The sequence below is a fragment of the Cupressus sempervirens genome, chromosome 10 (genome assembly GCF_028749045.1).
Source record: "Cupressus sempervirens isolate cs-2001-9-10 chromosome 10, ASM2874904v1, whole genome shotgun sequence".
Taxonomy (NCBI): Eukaryota; Viridiplantae; Streptophyta; class Pinopsida; order Cupressales; family Cupressaceae; genus Cupressus; species Cupressus sempervirens.
Window position 1 is genome coordinate 398,788,453 of NC_143127.1, and position 8,927 is coordinate 398,797,379.

An 8,927-nucleotide genomic window follows, 5' to 3' on the forward strand; every position below is an offset into this window, starting at 1 on the left:
TAAAAGGCGCCTTCTATTACTACTAACCTTAATGGCAATGCAACCAACTGAGGTTTATTGGCTAACATTTTACACTTTTCACATTGGGCTACCCATTTATAGGCATCTCTGAACATACTTTGCTAGTAATGACATTTCCTCAAAATTTTATATGCTTCCAATATAGAAGATTAATGCCTCCAAAAAGATTCATTATGGAATGCTTTGAGTTAACTCTCCTACTAAGGCTTATGTGCAGATCTTAGCAAAGTGTCATCAATTTCCCTTTTATACAATTGATCATCATAAATGACATACTTGGTAGACTTTGTCCTAATATGTCTTCTCTACTTATAGGTTAATCCATTGGGAAACTATCCATAACTAAGGAAATAAGCAATATTTGAAAACCAAGGACCTTGGAGGCTCACCACTAGAAATTTTGAGATTTCTTCTTCTTTACTTACCTATTGATTTTCTTCAATTGCTCTGCACAAACCATTGTCATGGACCAACTTGGTAGGTTTTAACTCAATGTCATACTCTTAGACTTTGGCTATGCAAGCTCCTCTTGAGTTACACCCTATTTCTTTATGGGTTAAGATACTTTTTAGTACTGAATCTGGAACATAAACAACTAAATGTGAATGAATTTTTTTTTTTTTGAAGTTCTTAAGGGCTCTAAACCACAAAATAAGCATGTTTTAACACTTGGGAGTACTTCATATCATGCTCCTTGAGAGGGGTTCTCATAAAATTAATAGGTTCTTGGATGCCTTCCTTGTTTTCTTCCATAAGTATGGCAAACAATTTATGGGCTAATGCATAACAATATAAAATAAACTCTTTGATATAATTTAGATGAACTAAGTCAAGAGCATGGGCTATGGAAATTTTGATTTCATCAAAAGACTTTCTTCCAGATGTTGGTATCTCTAACCACATTTGTCTATTGGTGTCAACCACTTAGTCATTTACAAGGAAGAGTCAGATGGTCATCACTATGATTGAGCTACTCTAGGTAATTGAGTCATATACATAAGTAAGTATGTACCAAGCTCTATAAGAAATCAGTAAGTATGGTAACTAGGTATTTCAATATGAGCTAAGCTTATCAATGATAGAGAAAATTCCAAATATACAAGTACCCAGTTACATAGTGTGTGTTGAGCATCAAAAAATAGTAAAGATCAAGTAATATATAGTTTACATAAAAGTCAAAAATGGAATAGAATTTGAGGTAACAGATTTTACACGATGAAATTTAAGGAACATTTAAATATTTTAGAGGTTGTTACAAAACATTGAAATGATATGGATTGTAGATCCCTATGTTGTGCAATTAATGATTCAGATGGAGAGGCTATTGTGGAATAATCTAGAAAAATATTTATGGAACCTTTTAAATAGAGATGATCTTAACCTAGATCATAGAGTGAGAGAGGCATGCCAAGTAAGAGAAAGAGTGGAGAAGTGTATGCATGCAAACAAGGAGTAAGCTAAAGGATTGTGATCAGATCAAAAGTTAGTGAAGAGATTTGTTATCATCTAACAGAGAAAGTGACCTATTTGTGGCAGTGAAGTGAAAGGGAAAGACAAGTTTATGAGAGTAGTTAGCAAGGAGAAGACTCAAAATTACATTTTAGAGAAAACCAAGACTTAAGTATTGAATCATTTTTAATTGACTTGAATCAAGTTAAATCTCTTAACAGAGTGGTCTTAACAAATCTTTGTGAATCTCCTAACATAGTCCTTACTTTGTTACAAGTGTTAAATCCTCTAAAAAGGTAAGACCTAGAAGTATCTTGAGCCTTTAACATGGTAGACTCATCATGGGGTAGATCATATCTTATTATCAAACATTGTAACCTTAACTAGTTAACTTTATTAGTATGGTAGTGAAGATTTTTGGGTTTCATCCCCACCCTAGTTTTACCTTCACCTTGGAGGATTTCTGGGTAACAAATATTGTGTTATGTGTTTCATTTTCATGCATGTAAGTGATGAGATTTATATGGTACAACATATTTACATTACAATTCATATATGTAAAAGTTCACTGATAAATGTGAGTGAATTAATGAAAAGTTTAAGTGCTTAAAATTTGGATTCACCCCCCTTCAATAGTGTCTCTTTTATCTTGTTCATACCTCCATCAGTCAATAATTGGTATGAGAGCATTGGTTCTTTGAAGGAAGTTTAATAGCTTGGAGATTATATCTTGGAGATGGAGTCTTTCAAATTGCACAAGGTTATTGACTATTAGGTGATTGACATCCAAATCATGCTACAAAAACATGAAAGGCAAGAAAATATTTGAAGTATTCCCTAAAAAGGAGAAAGGAAATTTCCATTTAGATAAAACAATTTTCATATGAAAAAATACAGACCTATCAATCAAAATGACAAAGCATCTTTTGATCTACTTGACAAGAAAAAATTCCTGAATGAAGAAATAAGAGGATTGAAAAGACAACAAGAAATCAATCAGTAAGACTATGTGAAGGGACTAAAAAAAGGTTGAATAAAGTTGATGAAGATACAACTATAGCTAAAGAAGACCAAAGGGTGATGGCTACCAAACTTGATAAAGGTTACTAGATGTATGGAATCTCACAAACACATAACTAGACATGATGAATCAACCAGTTCTTGCAAATAAGGAATTAAATCACAAGGATGTGGAAATTGCAAATCTCAAATTATAGAAGGACATACTAAATAATGAACTAAAAGCTAAAGAATCTATGGGTAATTAAGAAACCTGAAAAGGAAATGAAGTATTTTGAAGAACTGATGAAGTTATCAAGTTATTTTGATGGGTTGGGACATTCATGCATTGAGAAAGGAGAATCATCTAGAAATGGAGAACAAATAGACAAACTAACATGCTGTCATTATGGGAAACTTGGTCATACTACAAATATTTTTTGAACCAAACATGATATGCAAAATTCTAAACCTAAGTTTACGTGTTATTATTTTTACTATAAGAACAAGGGCATCAAATACATGAGTGTAGGTCAAGACTAATGAATACAATGGCTACAGCTAAATTTGAAGGATATTGCTATAACTTTTAAAAGTATGGATATGGAGCATATCAATACAGATCATAGGAAAAACATTATTGGAAAAATAAGGGGAAGAATTATGTACTTAACAATGCATGTTCCAAATGCCACAAGTTTGGACATCAAAGTAAGAATTGGCAAACTCAAGTACATTCAAAAAATCAAATAAAAGACAAAGGAAAAGGAAAAGTGGACATGCACAAAATTAGGAATGAAATGAACCTAAAATGGAAAAGAAAAGAAGATGGAACTAGTGGAGCTAATGGATAAGAAGTCACCCAATCCAATGGAGAAGGTGATTATGTCATCTCAAACTATGCAATAGAGGTATGTATGGAACTATGTACATAATTGATATATCATACATCGGTTCATTACATGAAAATGTGTGAAAAGTTCATATCTACATATGTGAGGATCCATAAGAAGAATTTTTTTAAAGGTTGTTGATGGTTAGTAAAAATTGTCTATGTTGACCAAGCATTGCAGCATAGACCAATAAATTATAGATGAAAAATTATAGAGACTAAGTAATAAAAGAGACTGAGTTGTAATACAAAAACCTAGTTGAAAGGCATCGACATTGATCAAGATAGCTGGATTCTACCTACTTAAGTACACAACATTAATGGAGATCCTAAATCAATAAAAGTAAGGTATATAAAAAAATTTGAAAACATTATTACCTACCTTGCATTTGGGTTTTCAAGAGCATAGAGAGATTTGGCAATTTTAGCAACTAGCCAAGATATCAAGAGTGACTTGGTCAAAGAGGATTGAATGAGTGAAGATCTAGATCGTGTCAAGTATCTAGAGAAGAAAGAACTTAAAACCCTAACTTTGATCATGGAAACTTCATCAACCACTTGAATGAGCCAAGAGGTTAGTAAAATTCAAATAGTGAAGAGTAACGCTTGTCCCCCACCAAAGTTTCATGCTATTATAGAGATTGCTATGAAAAGAGATGCAATGGGTGTGCTATCCTTGATACCACCTGAAGTTATTATCATCCATAGTATCAGAAGCTATTATATGTGTAAAATTGGAGAAGTAGGAGATTACAAAATCAAAGAAGCATATGAGAAATTGTGCAATGAAGAAATTTTGAAAGATGAATTCAAAATTGTTGAAAGGAAAGGGTTAACATGTGCCCTAGAATTCCTAAATAATTTCAAGGTTAAATGGATTAAAGTTATCCTAAGTAGAATCCATGACATGAAGTACTAGTTACAAAATGGACTGATGGAGATCACAAAGAAAATTATTCATAGGGTTATAGGCTATCCAAACCTAGATAGGAAGAAAACCTTGTGAAGCCTAAGTTGTATAGAAATTGAGGCAAACATTGGAGTCGAGTTGAATGGGCTTGGTTTTTTTATCACAAATATGTCTAATCCACTCATTAAATTTTTAATAAGGTTTATCACTCATAAATTATATCAATTAAGAAGATTGAACAATGTGCCTTGTATGGTTGTGGATTGAGCATGGAAGATTGTAATGAAATATCATGAGTATGACCTTGTCAAACTATAGAGGTTACAACTTGCATAAAATTTGTCATCCATAAGAAAAGAAAAGAATTCAATGTGTAAGTTTGGATCCCTCATCATGTGTACTTTATTTTATATCTAAAAGTATTTTTTGGGTATTGGTAATGTTTAATGGGATAAAGACAAACCAATGATAAAATAAATTAATGAGTATATCACTCAGTTGGGAGAAATTTTTGAGAATGTAATGGATACTTATTTTGATGAATTTAAGAAAAATATGAAAAGGACAATGAGGATACCTAAAGAGTTGGTCAAGAAATATTATAGTGACATATTCTTTCTTATTGATATGGACAACACTTTTGTATAGGTAGTGAAGTCAAGGAAGGCTTGATTACAAATTTTTTACTATGAGAGAGATAATGATGTAGTTAGTGCAAATATTGATGCACTACTAAAAGAAGAGATAGATGTTGAGGCTAAATCTTTTGAGAGATATGAAGAAGCTAAAGAAAGAATAACTATAAATATAAATATATCTTCTAAGGAAAAGAAGAGGAAGAAAATGATTAATGATTTAGAACCAAAATTAGGCACCCTAACCAAGGGAAAATAACTATTAAAATTTACACAAGGTCTTGGTGAAGATGAAGAAAGAGATATTTTTAATGAGGAAGAGGAAGAAGAAGACATTGACAAGGGTGAAACCCTAGCTGTTGTCATGACACCAAGAAAGAAGGCTCAAGGAACAAAGAAGAAGTCAAAAGTGACACCAATCTATCCTCCACCACAAAACAAGCCAAGGACTAGGCTAGCTGCTACTGCCGAGCAATCTACAAAGCATAAGGTAGAAAAAGCTACATAGCCCAGTGCCCCAAAAACTAGAAATAGATTGGTTAGAGGACCACCTCAAAGAAAATCTAAGTCTATTGATGAAGTACATGTACAAATTTAAGGAGTTCCCTAGGTTTATCTAGTTTTAGATTTGTCAAATTTGATACACTAGATAATGATGATAGAAATAAAATTGAGGAGGCTATGGTAGAAATGATCTCAAATTTCAAAATAGGTCCTAGTGAAATAGAGAAGAAGATATCTCAAGACTTAGATGATAGACTAGAAATAAGACAAGAATAGGCAAAGAAGGAAGAGAAAAAGATAAATACTTGCACATTAGTTAGAGTAATGCCTAACTTATCCTAGGAGAAAAGGGACACAATTTTGGAGCAGTATAGGAGAAGATTTGTTCTAAAATATAGAATATTTTTTTATCTTAATGAATAGAGAGGGAGATGTATGGAAAAAAGTGAGTTTCTATGAAAGATAATTTTTTTGGTTATCTACAAAGAAAGTAGAGGCAGACACTATAAATAGTAAAGATGATTACAACAATGGAGAAAGCTCAAGTGTGTTGAATATAAAAGGTAACATGTCCCCTAAACATGCCAACACCCCCGATACTCTAGAGGTCAAGCAATCAAGGCTCATTGATACAAAGGTAGATGGTGAAGAGAAGGAAATAAGTGTAAAAAATAAGATTGTTTCAACACCTCATATTGATGAAGTCAAAAAATCAAATGAAGCTAAACTAAGTGTAACTATTGTTTTCCCAAGCATAGATGCACAAGAAAGCCTAAGAGGTGACACCCCTTGACCAAATCTCAACACAGTGTCAAGTAATAGCACTCCTTTGCCTAGCAGAAAATGGAAAGCAATAAAAGATGTTTTGCCAGATATTGAAGTTCGTTTGGGTGAAATCATTGAGATGAAACAATTGAACCTAGAAAATCTCACCTTGGAGAAAATAATTTTTTTGTAAGAAGTTTTGGAGAAGAAGAAAAGGAAAGAAGAATTAAGAAAAGAGCACAAGAAAAACTAGGTATTACATGATGTAAAATATATTTTTGTTGATGCTTTTGACATTCAAAATTTTGATGAAGATGCACCAATCATCAACCAACTTGTAACTAGAGTTAATCAAGTGAATTCTATAAATAAGGAGTCAAATGAGAAGATATGGTCTACTGTAAGATTTGAAGCTTAGGTTGTGGACAAATTTTCCATAAAAATTGCCAAGCAAAAAGTGCAACTACAAGAGAGAGTATATATTATGATTGAGCTAATACATAAGGTAAAAAAAATTTGTTAGATGTGAAAAGATTCACTAACAATATTCAAGTACAAATAAATAAAATTCAGACTAAGATGAAGAGGTCCAACAATATTATTTTAGAATCAATAGAATCAAGAATTAATCATTTCAATAATCTGCTTAATGCTTGAGGCACATTGGCCAAGATTTAGGTAGCTGAGAGCAATATGAGATCCAATTTGACCTCTATTTAGGAAATCATGATACCTCATCTAGAGGTCATGTAGAGAGAATTGAAAACAACCTGGCATCTTATCATAGAAGGTCATAATCTGTCAATGGCTTATAGTTTAATTGATTTGGCCACATGAATTCAATTATGGAATTATGTTTTAGAAGTATAAAGAACCACATAGGATCATGCATTGTCCATGATTACCAAATTTCATAAGGAATTAATTGAAAAATATGGATTACTTCCATGTATTCCATGCCAAGAGTAGTGACATATAATGTTCAAAAACAAGGGGGAAAAGAGTTTTGAAGGGGGGATGATGTGTGATGTCAAAAGGATAAATACACATGTGAATGAAGGTCAAATGGATTTTTTATTCATCTTTTCATTGTTTATTCATTTTCATAAGTCATAAACTTAGGGGGAGAGCTCATTTCTCAAATTGTATTGTAAAATGTAAATATGTCAAAGTTTTTTTTTCCACTAATGTTAAAGGGGGAGATTGGTAGTATCTCTAACCATTATTGTATTATTAATGTGAACCACTTAGTAATTTACAAGGAAGAGTTAGAAAGTCATCACTATGACCAAGCTACTCTACATAGGTTGAATAATGTGCATAAGCATGTACCACACTCTATAGGAGCCAAGTAAGTATGGTCACTGAGTATTTGAATATGAGTCAAGCTCATTAGCAATTGAGAAAAATACAAAGATACAACTACCAAGCTACATAGTGTGTGTCAAGCATTAGAAGAGTAATATAGAATGAACAACAAAAATGTTGAGCATTGGGAAATAGTAAAGACTAAGTAATGCAAAGTTTACATAAAAGTAAAAAATAGAATAGAATTTGAGGTATTACATTTTAGAAGCTCGCATAGAAGGAACATTTAAATTTTAGATTCTAGAGGTTGTTATAGAAAATTTAAATTGCATGAATCACATATCCCTATGTTGTGTGGTCAATGATTTGGATGGAGAGGCTATTATGGAATTGTTTACAAAACCTTTTAAATAAAGATGATCTTAACCTAGATCATAAAGTGAGAGAGGCATGTGGAGTAACTGAAAGAGTATATAAGTGTATGCATTCAAAAAAGGAGTAAAGTGAGGGATTGAGATCTGATCAAAAGTCCATGAAGGGTTATGTTATCATCTAATTAAGAAAGTGACTTTTTAATGGAAGTGAAGTGAAAGGGAAAGATAAGTTTATCAGATCAAATTAGAGGATTAGTTAGCAAGGAAAAGACTAAAATTAGGTTGAAGAGAAAATTGAGAGTCAAGTACTGAATTTGTTTTTGTTGACTTGAATCAAGTTTAATCTCTTAACAATGTGGTCTTAAAAGATCTTTGTAAATCTCCTTAAAAAGTCCTTACTTTTTTGTAAGCATTCAATGCTCCAACAAGGTGAGACCTTGCAGTCTCTTAAGGCTTTAATAGGGTACTCTCCTCATAGGATAGATCATATCTCATAATCAAACATTGTAACCTTAAATGGTTAACTTTATTACTACAGTAGTGAGGATTTGTGGGTGTCATCCCCACCCTAGTTTTACCTTCATCTCGGAGGGTTTCTAGGTATATCATATTTATATGGTACATTGGATTTACATTACAAGTTTTACATGAATAAATTTACTAATAGATGTCAGTGAATTGATGAAAGTTTTAAGTGTTTAAGATTTTGATTCACCCCCCCTCCCTACTCCCCCTCTTATTATATTTTTTATCCTTTTTATACCTCCACCAATCAATACAAAAGTCACTCCACTTAAAATGTGAATGTCCTTCATCATGTCAATTATACACTATGTAATTTCAGAGAAATCAAGAACAAAGTGCTTCAAGAAATTTACTTGGCCAAAAATATTTTTAACTCTAGTTTTTCTTGTTGGTAGGTTGAGATGTTGGATAGATTTGAATTTAGGATCAATCTTAATGCCTTCTTGAGACACTATGTGGCCCAAAAACTTTCCCTTTGTAACATAGAAGACAAACTTATTGGGGTTAAGGGAGATTCCATGTTCACTACATCTCTTTAACACATT